The sequence below is a fragment of the Pinus tabuliformis genome, chromosome 6, assembly GCF_031772625.1.
Source record: "Pinus tabuliformis cultivar Carrire ecotype Pingquan chromosome 6, CPIR1, whole genome shotgun sequence".
In the NCBI taxonomy this organism is placed as follows: domain Eukaryota; kingdom Viridiplantae; phylum Streptophyta; class Pinopsida; order Pinales; family Pinaceae; genus Pinus; species Pinus tabuliformis.
Window position 1 is genome coordinate 224,158,465 of NC_142292.1, and position 15,613 is coordinate 224,174,077.

Sequence of the window (15,613 nt, forward strand, 5' to 3'; positions counted from 1 at the left end):
CCCTTAGAAATGTTTAGCTTCTAACCCCCTCTCCTTCTGGCCCAATGCCTGTATTTATAGTGCTCAAGAGGAAGTTAATCATGTCCACCATCAATGGGATAATCCCCTCTTTGAATGGGATAGCTCCTCTCTTGATGGGATAAGTTCCTCTTTCATAGGGGTACATGAACCATCTGGAGGCGCTCAATACACATCGAACAACCTTCTAGAATGCTCTAGAAGTGACCACAAGTAACTTTTTAAAGATGAAACTCGCGCCTTTTGACCTTTACAGGGGTACGCACCTGCCCCTTTACATACAGAGCGTACAAGTACGCAGTTTTTGTGAACATCAGGTGCGTATACGTAGGTAAGGCCGAGAGAATCCGCGTACCCAGAGATAAACACATTTACAAAGACTTTCTCTCTTTTTGGAGTTTGACATGGAGAGCAGAGGCATAAGACTTGCCCAGGAGGATAGCATGACTGTTGATAGAGCCATACTAACTGTAAATAGCCATGGTGACATTTTTTAGTGTAACAAGTCCGCGGTGCGCAGACTGAGGTCTCACTCAAGGTAGTATGGGAGGGTGCTGGAACCAAGTTTCCGCACCCTAGGGATGTCTTGATGAAGTCTGGGAAGTTCGTGAACTGATCCTGTGCACTTGCGCTACTCCGTGCAACTGTCTGACCTTTACAGCTTCTGCGACTGCTCTCGCGCAGCTCTATAAAGAGTGCGAAGAGGTGCTATCTAGATCGCTTATCCTTACTGTGATGTTATTATATATCTTAACTTAATTGCATATACCCAATATTATCATTAATCATTCAACATTCATAGCAAGTGCGCACAGTCATAAAACCGTAAAAAGATGCATAAACATAACAGGAGTATAAACACACAGTATTTCATAATCAACTTATCTTTTATTAATTCTTTTTCCATGTACAATCCCAACTTTTCCCTGTGCACTCAGCTGCAGGAGTCTGTGCACACAACTGCGGACATTACCAGGCCTATGTGCACTCAGCTACAGAGCCTCTACTACTACTATGACCCAAGACTCAGACTTACAGACTCAGAGCTAATTCATTATTCAAAAACCCTTATTCCTTCTCAAAGCTAAGACTTCCTTTTACACTTAGAGCCTTGCTCTATTTATACAATCCCATGGTCTGCAGACAATGCATAGGCCGAAACACTTTATATTAAATTACATTATCTTAGGGAAGACAACCCTAGACTCTTACACTCTGTGCTGACATTTCACGGTGTCTTTAGATTACACTTTTACCAAAATTCAGGCTTCAAGACCCAAAACCATACTATGGAGGGGATTCACAGCCCAATAGGCCCCCAACACAATCATCGTGACTTGTCGTGAGTCACTTCGGCTGGTACGATGATCTTCGCGTGGAGTCCATCCAATAGCTTTTGCACTTCGCTTATGTCTGCAAACACATGCTTCCGCTGTCCGTTGGATCAGTTGTGTGCGAATCTCCTATGCATCGTTGTCAGGGACACCTTCTTGTCTTAGCACATATGTACCTTACATCTGTGCCAGCTTCCCCTCGATCATGGTAGTGACCATGAATGCTTCCTCGAGTGAAGGCTGGATGTGTGCTTTAAGCAGTGCTTCTTTCTGGCATGCGACGTCCACCTCTTCCTTCAGAGCCTGGGCCCCCTTCATCTTGGGAAGTCACTGAGTAAGGGTGACCGTCTGTGTGGTCCCCATGATATTGTCATATGCCTGCTGTAACTGCCATTCTTCTTTCTCCAGATGCTATATGGTTGGATCTTCCTGCAGTGAGGTGAGCATGAAGAGGGACTGATCCAACAATCCCGTGCAGTCCTATACGGCGTGCTCTATTTCTTCCAACCCCGATTGAATGGTGTGGTTGTGCTGCTCTCTAAATTTCAGGGGTGCAGAGGGCTGCGCCTTCAACCGCAACTCAGCGATCTGTAGGTTTAGCTCCAACTGAACCTTCGCGGCCTCCTCCTAGGCCTTGCAGACTCTAGCCACTAGTTGGTGAATCTTTTCTGCTATTGGGTGTACTGCTAGCATGACCAACTCTGGCATGTTGCTACAGGCCTCCTCCACGACTTGTTCCAATCCCTGGGTTTGTTCGACTAGGTTGTTGCGCTACAGGCTGAGATGTTCTAAATTTAATTTTTGCTCATTCAAGACCTAGGGGGCATGGCCCTCCCTGGTGTGAAGCTTAGCAATTACCCCATCCTGTAGTTGGTATAGGGTTTCTCTAGGAAGGGTGGCCAAATTCAACCCCTAGCCCTTCATTTTACTTGTCGTGGCCTCGTTGCCCTCAAAAGCTTCTAAGACTGTGCCTTCTGGTAATACAAAAGTGTTTGTGGTGTGGGCACGCAACATCGGCTCGACTTCGGATGTACCTGCCGCAACGTGTGGTGCCATCATTCCTGGGGGTCGCACCTGTAATGCCTGCAACTACGCTCTGAGTGCCCCCAACATAGTTGTCTACTCTATCATTAATTCTTCAAAAGCATCCTTAGTGACATCGCGAACTATTTTGCCAATGTCAAGAAGGTCTCCCTTGGTGAGCTAGATTGGGTCGACGGAGGTCTTTGTTGCCTTTGTCTTTTTCCGCGAGGCTAGCTTCTCATGGACGCGTGGCCTCTTGAGTTGGGTCGATTTTGGTGCAGTGTCTGTGCCTTCCTTTGCCTCAGCCTCCGTGTATTTCCTACTCCATGGAAATTTCTTGGCCTTCCTTGGTCTCTGTGGTTGTGGCCTTTAGCGTCTGCGCTACCACTACTACCTCAATCACCTTCTGCTGCGTGGCCACTTCTTTTTCCTGGCACTTTCTCTCTTCCAGCTGTGCGATGCACAGCTTGGTATCCTTCTTTCGCTCCTGTGCTGTGATCTTTTCCATTTTTACAAAGTTCAGGGCACGCCACTCTAGAGGCCAGGACTCCATTGCCACAAAGATTGCATCATCCGTTGTGATGAACAGGAGCTTCACCCATGTGAGTGCGGGATCGCGCCCGGATATATAGGTTATGCATATCTGCCTTGAATTCTACCACGCTCTGTAAGCTGTTATGGACTGTAGGGGACAAGCGCATCTTGCGGTTGATCCATGTTCATATGATCACCTCTACGAACACCCAAAACACCTTTATCTCGTGAATCCTCATCATGTCTTTCGTTGCCCAGTGCGAGGTGTACCTCGCGGCTTCGTGTAGGTCACCCTCAACCGTGGGAAACTTTCTATCTTTCAGTAGCTCCCCTACAACCAACAAGATGGATAAGAGCAACCACACATAGTGGAAGGTCTTACCATACTCTTGGGCCTCTCTACAGTTTGTCAAAAAATCATCACAGAGGAACTGCGCCTAGTTGAATTGGACCCCATCTGTGTACTTCTCTGCCAACGCAATTACAGATGTTGGCACTTCGTCGGCCCAACATTTCCTCATTAGCTTGTCGACCAGCAGTTGGGTGGCTACGCGCACCCCTTGGTTCTTGATGCTTGCTATTACGTACCCTCGCTTCCTCTTCTCTAGCTTATATTTTGCCTTCATAGCTTCTGCGAAGGCCAAGTTGCTACTCTTTCCTACTATGGCTGCAAGTTCGTTTCCTTTGATGGGCAACTGAAAAAATCCAGTGAATTAAATTGGTCATGATGGGAATCGGCTCCTCCAGCCAGAGATACCCATCATGTAGTAGGCACAACAGCTGTCGGATGAGACCTTCAAACCTTATTTCATCCGGAAGGAGCAGGCTCTGGAGCACACTCTTCGTGGCCTCCAGGTCCTTCGGTATCTTGGATTTCCCCTTCCACGGGGGGATGTAGGGGGGTAATTTTATCGCCAAAGGCACTTGGGAGAAATTTTCCACCTCATCATCCTATGCTTCAATTTGGGTGATCGGAGCTTGAAACTCTTCCTCCTCCTCCTCTGTTTCAAGGGTGATGGCTTTGCCCTTCTTTGCCATTGACAATTTACTAAACTAGGGGTTCCATGGTGATACCCGAACTGGCCCCATTGTTTGCTTATCTTTATGTGGTCGTGGTGTGCATGGTGACTTAGGAACTTCTGGTGCAGCTACCACCTCTCCAGGCTCCTCCTAGACCATACGGGGCTCCGGGGTAACTTCTGTGAATCACACTCTTGTTCTTGCAGCCATCATCATGTCTGCAGTTGAGGGTGGTAAGAGTACGTGATGCTCAGTGCTCTGTACTTGCTCAATTCTCAAACAACCAAGTGTTACCCTGTGGCTAGCCTTGATGGTTTTATAACATCTTTTGAATTTGAATTCGACCCTTCCCCCCACTTCTGAGTCATTAATGCCTTTTTGGTGGCAGATCATCCCAAATCTATCTCTTAATCCGTCTCTTAATTGCCCATCGCCCGCTCCTTTTTGCGTTAAATTGGACCTCTTGTCATGAATAGTGACAGCAACGGTCACCTCCTAGCCTATCCATGCAGCACCGTGGCTCCCTATGTGTGGTCATGACCCCTCTAACATACCGATCCTATGCACAACCTCCTTGTCGTGCAGCTCCCATAAATACTTTTTTATAGTCCCGCACTCTCTTTCAACTGCTTGCAGTGCTGAGACTATGCTTCGTATTGAAAATCAGGTGGTCGCACTCGTGGTGTGAGGCTTCAAGTCACCTTTCAACCCGATCTGTAGGCCTCCCTTAGTTACCCTCGTGTCAATCAACGCCTTGCGTTCTTCCTTATGCGGTGCGATCCCCTGGTTACTTTGTTTGATAAGGTGCGGTTGCAGCCATAGTAGCAGAGCCAAAAATTCTCGGTGACAATCTTTTATTGTGGTGGTATGGCTGCTCGTATCTTGTCCTGCCCTTCCATTGATGTGACATGTTCGTGCGGTTTCGGTCTCCAATTTTCTAATTTTTGCGTCTATTACCATGCTTTTCTGCTTCAGTCGTACTCGAGCTCCTTCGAGTTCATGAAGTTTCAAGTTCCCTTGCTGAATGACTTCCTGTAACTGCATAATTCTTTTACCTATGCCTTCACATATTGTGCTAACTACGAGAGCTATGGTATGAGGATTCTTCTATGCTCTTATGGTTTCATCTCCTCTCGCCAGTGTTGGGATCACTTCCTCACTCCGGTTTTTGCTCATGGCCCTATCGGACCATCGGACTGCTGGTATGCGCAGGTCCTAGTCAGTTTGTCTTGCCTGGTGAACTTTGTTCATGATTCTGCAGAGCTTTTTGAATGCCCCGACATGGAATTGTTATCTCTTTTCTTGCTACCGCGTCTGGGTCTGATTTTCAATCCTTAGTCTGGGATGTGCTTGCACAGCGCACGTCTGCTCCCATCGACACAGGTGGGCACGCAAGCTGCTTTGTCCTGGCTGCCCAGCTCTCATTCAACGCTGGGGACTTCCAAGTCGTAAGCACATCTATCTTCTGCATTCACATTAGTTTCCAATAGTCTTATGATGTGTACTCCACCATCATGTAGGTGTTGCGCGCAGTGCCCATTCCAGCGCATCATACCACTATTGTTCCAGTACTGTGCTTTCATATTTTTCCAGGAATTCATTTACCGATATTACTCCATCATATGTTGGTAGTTCCCTTACTTCTGTCATCATGCACCATAGTGATCTAATCATCATGTTGCAATTCAGCGTTGTCACTTCGTGCAACCAGTTATGCCAATGTTCTACTTCTTCATCTAAATCTGAAGTATAGGAACTGCCACATTCGCATGAGATTCTCCCATCTATAGTCAGGTTCACCTGATCTTGGTCTTGCACCATTATCTAGTAAATGCACTCTAGATCATCATTGCTCTCATCGTCACACACACGTTCAATGTAGCGCGCTCCTTCGGCTGGATCTAGTGGAACTACTATGCGTAGGGACTTTTTCACGAATATCATCTTCTGCTTCTTTAGGCTAATGATGCCATTCATATCAGTGGCCCAGTCTATTCCTAGCAACGTGGGATAAGGATTGTTGTCATCAAAAATCTCTATTACTTCAAAGTTCGTCTGTGTGCTCGTGCCTTCAATATCAACTGTCACCCCTTGCAACCTCCCCATGGGCAAAATCTTCTATTGGTTCACCATTCGTAATTGAATAGGGGACCATTGTAACGTGGGCCTACCCATGCATTCCCATGTCTTCTTTGGTAACACATTCACGTCCGAACCCAGGTCTAGGATTACTTGATCCATTTCATTTGACAATCTGTGTCGTCAATCTCATTTCCCTCCCAGTGTGCAATGCATGCTTCCCCAATTTCTAGACTACATGCGGCTCCCCTGACCTTGCGCACCTAGTGATCATCTCCTGTAGTCCCTTAACTACCTTATTTTCGCACAACAGCTTCATGCAGGTCTCTAAAAAGGTAGTAAGCATAGAAGGATCCATTCCTAGCTTTGGTTTATCCTTACTACCTGAAGTAGAGGCCTTCGCAAATCTCTTCTTAGCTTCCATAAACGTCTCCTCTGCACATTCTAAGTCAAACTCAAGTTCCTTTGTAGGAGCCTTGCAAACCCATGTATCTTCCTCAGGATGCTTCCCCTTATCTTCCCTATGGTCGCGCCACTTTGGAGCATCATGTTCATGTTGGGGTCTTCTTCGCGAGGTTTAGATCTCATCATTTGGATATTCTGAGTCGGAGGAGGTTGGAGTACTCCTTTCTCACACATCTGTGTGATCAACGTAGGACAATCCACTGGTTCATGATCAAACTGAGCACAGTACGAACAAGATATTCTCGTTGGGTTGGTAGAATCACAAGCATAGTGCCCTAGTCCTCCGCAATTGTAACAGATTAACTGTCTGCAGCCCCTTCTTGGCCCCATTCCTCCTCGTCCTTGACCTCGGCCCTGAAATCTAGCGTGCACCATCCCCATGGTTGGGTCGAGGCCTCGTGTTTCTATCTGCCTTCTATAGGCTGGGGTCCGCTCCATCATCAACTCATAGCTGTGAAAAGTATGCTCATCGTGGCCCATCGATCTACAAAAATTAAAAAACAGTTGCTGGGGAGTTTGTGTATACTTCTGCAACAAATGACAGTTATCCGTCGTGTGCTTTCCCCTATCTGACAGATCACGCACCATAGCGCGAGTGCTACACTTGGCCCTTTCTGTGCCTCTGGTATCAACAACATTCCCCCCCCCCCACCAAGTAGTTCGCAAATACCAAATAGTGGTCATTGTCGTGGTCCTGATCTTTGCATTTTATGCACCACACCTCCTCGCACACCTCCGGCCATGGTGCCCTATCTTGCTTCAAGCTTTGCATTTCCAGGTAGTGATTCTGTAGCTATGCGTGGATTCGTTGAACTCCTAGCCCTGGATCCTATATCAGGGTTTCATACAACCTCATTTCCATTTCCAACACTTCGGCCTAGGTTGAAAGCTTCTGTTGTGACAGTGCCATCCTCAGGTGTGGTGTCAAAGACGCCACAAACCATGAGCGGTGCTGTGCATCCGTTAGTGTCATATTAGCCTCGTGGATCGTACTCTTTAGTTGCTAATCCAGATCCCATGGGGTCTCACTTGGAAGCATCGTAATCTCTTTAAATCCAATGATTGACTGCGTCTCTAATTTTGGCTGGCTAAATTCTCTGTTCAGTGCATTCTGGATCTCTTCTATCCCTACATTTGGGTGATCATTGGAATGCTTGATATACCATGTCAACACGCGATCCTGTAGCGTGCTCACCCATGTAACCTTCTTAATGTTGTCGTCCGTGACCCCTTATGCTTCCCATACTACTCTTACCATGAACTAGAATTGATCTAGATCCTCATTTCCTACTCCTCTGAAGACAGGTAGATTGATCGCGCTTGCCATGCTGAACTACGAGGGTGGTGGAGGTGGAGTGGGTGGAGATGGAGGTGAAGGAGGTGAAGCGGGTGGTGGTGTAAGTGGAGGTGGTAACTATGGAATGCACTGCCTTATCAAACTAACCACACTTCTTGGAGAGACCCGAGCGAGCTCTTCCTTGCTCTCTCACGAAGGTGAAATCAAGGGACTATTTCCTAATTCCCCGCTACCTTTGTAGATTCTTCCGCTCCGCGTTGTTCCAAACATTAATGTATTCGCATCACCCGTTTTTCACATAACAACATCTTAATCCAGGTATTCAGGGATTTAATGTACCTACCTCGCAGTCCCTTGAGAAAACGTCGCTCTACTTCATTGTAGCTCACGGTCGTGTCTATCGCAAACTCAGTGATAAATCCCCCTATTATCTAGTCGAGCCAATGGTCCATAGCTCGCACGATCTTATCTTCTGATGTCTCTAGTCTATGCACTAATTCTGGACTCCACACTATCGGTTGATCGATTACACCTTGCCTGGCTGTTGGCTAACCTCGCGATCCACTCATACAGTTTAGAAGGGAAGGATGCGAAGAAGATCTCGTGGATTTCCATATATACATAGCGATCCAGCCACCTCTTCTTGGATATCTGTGGAGTTCTATTTTCTTGTGTCACGAACTCGTGAAGCTTCTTGTCCAACCACTCTTCAATTTCCTCCTTTATAGGGTTCCAATGGCACGACATCAAACATCCCTTAGGCAGATCCTGATCCCGGCAATAGAACCATTTGTTGGCTACGTCTGGCTTAACCTAGGTTCAACAGTGAGTTTAGCCAAGCAAATCCTGGTACTACCAGCCATTTTGGCAATAGTCCGCTGTGCGCAGATTGAGGTCTCACCTGAGGTAGTATGGGAGGGTGTTGGAACTAGGTTTACTATGCTATTATTATAGATCTTAACTTAATTGCATATACCCAATATTATCATTAATCATTCAACATTCATAGCAAGTGCGCACAATCATAAAACCATAAAGAGATGCATAAATATAACAGGAGTATAAACACATAGTATTTCAGAATCAACTTATCTTTTATTAATTCTTTGTCCAAGTACAATCCCAACTCTGCCCTACGCACTCAGCTACAGGGGTCTGCGCACATAGCTGTAGACTCTACTAGGCCTCTGCACACTTAGCTGCAAAGCCTCTAATACTACTATGACCCAAGACTCAGACTTACAGACTCAGAGCTAATTCGTCATCCAAAAACCCTTATTCCTTCTCAAAGCTAAGACTGCCTTTTACACTTAGAGCCTCGCTCTATTTATACAATCCCATGGTCCACAGACCATGGGTAGGCCGACACACTTTATATTAAATTACATTATCTTAGGGTGGACAACCCTAGACTCTTGCACTCCGCGCCCACATTTCGCGCGGTCTTTGCATTACACTTTTTACCAAAATTCGGGCTTCAAGCCCCAAAACTATACTGGGATCCGCTACCCAACACTTGGTAGAGGTTGGGGACAACCAATCTGCTAAAACTGTGGAGGACCAGGACACTATGCCCATGAATGCACTATTCCAATGCATTTGTTGTGCAAATATTGTACTCAGTTTTACTATGAGAGAGAGGACTGTCCTACGCTGATAGCAAGAATATGCGACAAAGGGGTGCTACCACCTTAGCTGACTCGGAACCTATAGATGATGAGGGCTGAGCTTCGCGAAGAGGATCTGAATGTGAATATAGTGCTTCGAAGTGGAATTGCAATGGGTGATGATAAGGGGAAACAACCCAAAGACAACACATGGGTTCACAAAGCTCTGGCAAAGGAGGCTGAGTTTGATGTGGAGCGCGCACACGAAACGTTCATGGAAGTAAAGAAGAACTTTGCTGAGGCCTCTACCTCAGGGAGCAAGGATAAGCCTGATCAAGAAATGGAACTTTCTATGCTTACAACCTTTCTAGAAACTTGCATGAAGCTACTACGCGATAGCAAGGCTATGAAGGGGTTATGGGAACTTATAAATAGATCCGCCGTAAACACTCTGAGTGAACTTTGTGGTACGGAAAATTGGTAAGCATAAAATAAGGACATGGTGTGAGATGATGCTGACCGCACAAATAGGAGAATATGAAATGGATTAGGTTATTCTGCATCTAGGGTCAGATGCGAACGTTTTACCAAAGTAGACTTGGGAGCGGATGGGGAGACCCACACTGTAGTGGTCTCTGATTCAGTTAAGGATGGAAAATTAGCAGAAGATCATCCCCATGGGACGACTATAAGGAGTGACTGTAGATATTGAAGCTGAAAGCACATTAGATGACTTTGAAGTAATAGAAATTGTGGATGACCATAACCCTACCCTGCACTCCTTGGCATTGATTGGGCTACTGACATGAACATGGTAATGAACCTAAAGAAGTGAAAGATGATATTTGAAAAGAAATCGCTCCGCATAATAGTAACCCTAGATCCTGCTGAAGGATCGCACTATACTGAACCAGTCCGCAATTACAAGAGTGATGATGATTTGGACTGCATATATAAGATAATAGCGTGAGACCAAGATTGGGTGAATCCAACAGTGGATGGACGAATTACATGGGATCATGAAAGTTACTGCACCTCATACTCTGATGAAGAATTAGAACAATGGCAGAATCAGCTACATGAAGTAACCATGCTGAGTTGTAATATGATGATCCAGTCACCGTGCTGTGTATCATCAAAGGTAAGAACTCTGCCCACTAACGATGGCTTGAATGATGTGGATGTGTTTTTGGATGGATTTGAGAGGGAAGTACCAGAGAAGCAGTGCTTCCAAGCTTTGGACTAGGCACTGTGCGCTACGCCCGCAAGATGGTGGGGTACGCACAAAGGTAGTTTTGATGATTGGCGCGAGTGTAGGCAGATGATGAGAACACATTTTGGAAGCCGAAGGTACAATTGATAGACAAATATGACGAGAAGGATGATCCATGTACACACTTGGCCAAATGGGCTAAGGCTTATGGAGCGAAGCCCCAACCTAAATGGGTGCACTTGTTCTATCACACCTTGGATGTCATCCTGATGAAATGGTACTTGGAGACAGAGCTCCGCCATGTTATAGGTGAACGGGATATTCTAAATGAAGGATTGATAATGGCGTTTAGCTTTGAAGATGGGTTTGATTGTGTTGACGAAGTGCTACAATAAGTTAAAGCAGCAATCTTTAGGATACCGCAGGATCCTTTGGATTTGATTCAACCCGATTGGACTACTCAGCTGAGCCACACACTAGAATGCTATAACGTGACTACTAAAGAAGAAGACAAGGATCCACAAAAAATTAATATCCCTGAAATAGAGGGTCAACACGAGGTCGAGGGACCACAAATTGAGAATCTTGATATAACCGCACCACTGAAAATGAAACAGGTAAATATTGGTATGGAGGCGGAGCCCAAATTCGTGAAGATTGGAGATTACTAGGATGATGTGATGGTAGATAAGGTCACCAGATTGCTCCACGAATACCAAGATTTGTTCCCTACCAAGTTTACAGAGCTAAACGGGATAACAGGAGACTCGAGCATTATGAAGATCACGTTAAAACTAGATGCAAATCCAGTTAAGAAAAGAACATACCGTCTCAATCTGAAGTAAAGGAGAAGGTCTACTTAGAGCTAGACAAAATGCTCACGGCGGGCATCATTGACCCCGTAGAAGAATCTGATTGGGTAAGCCCAATGGTGGTATAGGAAAAGAAGAAGAAGGATGAAATAAGGATATGCGTAGATCTATGGAAGTTGAATGAAACTTGCGTACATGATCCCTTCCCGACTCCATTCACTGATGAGGTATTGGATAATGTAGTTGGCCATGAAGCATACTCCTTCACTGATGGGTTGTCTGCTTACCATGAGATTAAAATTGTGCCTGAAGATAGAAGCAAGACAACCTTCATAACTGAGTGGGGATGTTTTTAGTACACTGTAATTCCTTTTGGATTGAAGAATGCGTCTGCAATTTTTTCCCACGTAGTCGTTGCTGCGTTCAAAGGATTCATTCATAAGTTCCTTGAGGTGTACTTTGATGACTGGACTATTTTTGGGTTGGTAAAACACCATTTGGCAAGTTTGCTTCTGACGCTAGATACTTGTCAAAGGTACGAGATTGTGCTCAATCTGAAGAAATGCCTATCTTGTGTTCCTTTTGGGACTCTGCTGGGTCATGCGGTTTGTAGATAGGGACTGATGGTAGATCCCATGAAGATCGCAGTGATACTTAACTTGGAGGAACTGAGGAGTATGAAATAACTAGACGCAACCTTAGAAGATACTGGGTATTACTGAAAGTTTATCAAGGGCTATGCCTAGATCACCGTGCCTATGGAGAAGTTGTTGAAAAAGGATGTCACATTCTATTCGAATGAGGACAATAAGAAAAGATTGGATGTATTGAAAGAGAAAATGGTCACCGCACCGATTTTAGTCTTCCCAGATTGGAAGAAGGAGTTTCATGTACATGTAGACACATCATGTATAGCACTAGGAGCAGTACTGACACAGGCTGGTGGAGGAGAATTGGACCATCCTATAGCATTTGCAAGCAGGAGGTTATCCAAGGCTGAGAAGAACTATTCCACCACTGAGCGCAAAGGGTTAGCCATGGTATACACACTCCAGAAGTTTAGAAATTATTTGCTGGGTGGACATTTTAATATGTATACAGATCATTCCGCGTTAAAATACTTGATCAATAAGCCTGTGTTGGGGGGAGAATCTGGAGGTCGTTGTTATTGTTCCAGGAGTATGATTTTGAGGTTATTGTGAAGCCTGGATGACTGAATGCGGGACTAGACCATCTTTCGTGCATCAAAGTGGGGTAAGAGCCAACTAATTTGGAGGAAGGATTGCTTGAAGCACAACTATTTGTAGTGCGCATAACATATGGTCAATTTGAAGACATCATACACTTCCTAACGACGAGAACTACCCCAGAAGGTTACACCATCTAGCAGAAAAAGGAGTTAGTGGTACATGTGACATAATTTTCTGTCATTGCTGGGCATCTGTACAAAATCGGGTCTGATGAAGTATTATGACGATATGTACCAGAGTTTGAAAGGAGCATTACCCCTGCAGATGCTCATGGGGGTGCCACGGGAGGCCATTATGCAGGGAGACTGACCGCGGAGAAGATTCTACATGCAGGGTTGTTGTGGCCAACCCTCCATCAGGATTCAAAAGATTACTGCAAGGCGTGTGATGTGTGTCAAAGGACTGGCAAGCCATCAGAAAGGAACAAGGTGCCTGTGAACCCAAAGATGGCGTTATAACCTTTCAAGAAATGGGTGAAAGATTTTGTGGGGCCCATTCATCCTCAAGGGAAGAAGACAGGAACATGACACATAATCACTGTGACTAAGTATTTGACTTGATGGGCAGAGGAATAGGCTGTGAAGGATTGCACAGGCACAATTGGTGTGAAATTCCTCTTCGAGTATGTACTGACGTGATTTGGGTGTCCAAAGATTTTGATGAGTGATCGCGGTACGCACTTTCTGAATGAAACAATCAGTGCACTGACAGAGGAATTTTTGGTATATCACCAAAAAAGCACGCCTTATCACCCACAAGCTAATGGGATTGTGGAAGAATTCAATAAGGTGTTGTAGAATGCATTGACCAAGGTTTGCAACACTCAACGAAGTGATTTGGAGCTGTGCATACCCATAGTACTATGGCCCTATCGGATGACATGCAAAAATTTGACAGGACAGACACCCTTTAGGCTTGTATATGCTGTTGAAGCAGTGATGCCCATGGAATACATTGTGCCTAGTCTATGCATAGTGGCAATCAAGGGTATGATGGATCATGGTGCCCTGGAAGAGAGGCTCGTGTAGCTAGATAAGCTTGAAGAAGAGAGATTTCTAGTTGGATTTCACCAACAGTTCCAAAAGCAGCGCAAAAAAGCATGGCATGATTGGCACATTAAGTTGCGCACCTTTAAAGTAAATGATCTGGTTTTGTTATTTGACAGTAAGTTTGATAAATTTCTAGGGAAGTTTAGAATGCACTGGTTAGGGCCCTATGTCATTAAGGAGATTACCGACAGTGGAGCAGTTCAATTGGTTAAATTGAATGGATATCCCATCCTAGGAAAGGTGAAGGGCAGCCGATTGAAGCCATACACCAGTGATCTGGCTAGATGACTATATGAGGGTAGCATAGTCTTAGCGCTCTAGGCAGGTGAAAGGAGCCGCGGGTTGGGGAACTACACGTTTGGAGGATTATGCAGGACGAGGAAATGTCACAGGGTTCGCGACAGTGTGAAGGGAGCTACACTATCCAGGGAGAAATCGCGCAGGTCAGCCGAAAAGTGACCCTCAAAGTCACTGTTCATGATTTGACGGTAGAGATGTAGCCAAATGGAGTGGGTGGCCAGTATTTAAGACGAAATTTATGGGTAAGATCCTTGAAAATCTGCTGCCAATCTAGCATTAATGAATTGAATTTAGGGGGAACAGTCAGATTTGAATTCAAAATACCCTATAAATTACAGGTGGATTCCTAGTGAAAAACACTTGGCATTTTGAGAATTGAGTTGTCGAGCTCTTAGGCACACATGAACCATGAGTTCTTTGAAGCTCTGATAGCGAGTTCGGCATTTGAGCAATTATCAAAGCAGACACAAGAACTGTTGAATAGTGTCATGTCAACAATGATAGAAACCATAGATATTGGGGAAGCAGTGACAACCGAGGGGGCTATGCTAGAAGTTGTTAGGGAGGTAGAGGGAGCTGCTCCAGAGGTTTCAAAGGTATTCATTGTTGGTGTCATCAGGAAATCTAGTGTCCACTCAGAGCTACTAGTCCCACTGAGACTGTTAGCTATCTTAGAAACAAACAAACTAAAACTACTTTCATTTTCCTTTATGAGAAGTAGATAAGAGTGGAATGAAGGACACCAACCTCAGCCTTGCACTTGGTTCCTTGCTTGATTCCTCTCCCTTCTGATAGATCCTTTCTGCTTCTCCTTCGTCTACCCAGCTTCAAAGAGCACCTGTGGAATCAAAGCAGCATAATACTATCGAAGAATAGAGATCTACAATCATAAACAATATAGGACCAAATATATATTGACCACACAAATGCATATATCATCAAACATACAAGAATGTGGAGGAAAACTTGAATAGCTTTATTAATATCAAGAATAAGCAAAGAGGATTACAACCAATTGTTCTGACCCAACGTCATCCTCCAGCATGAAAGCCCTTCTTTCACCTCATGAAAAGCTTAGATCACCCAACACTATGATATTCCAACAAGAAACCAACAACACTTCCTTACAAGATGCAAAATTCCAGCCTCTGGATCTCTGGGATGAGGGATCCATATATAGATGATTGTAGGGGGGTGAGTCAGCTTCTGGGATTCTAATTAGTTTCCTCTCTCTGATAGTTCTTGATTCCACTTGGAGATTGATGATCTCTTACTCATCCCTGGGCGAATTCAGAGAGGCAAGTGTCACAGGAGAAGTTTCTGGAAGATTCCATGATCATCCACCTCGCAAACTGTCTCTGCCATTTGTCCACTCTCGCCCATCGCACCCCATAGAAGGGATTTTCAGTATGCATCACACCTCCCATGTGCATTAGGTGGGATGCATCGCACTTTGACCATGGAGCAGGTGAGATGGTCCAGTTTTGGCTAGTTCTGAGCTATTTTTCATGGAGAACTTATGGGAGATGATGTAATTAGCTGACCTCATTCTTTTAGGGTATGGAGCAACACTTCTAGGTACTTAGGATCCCTTGGTTTATGGACATGTTTG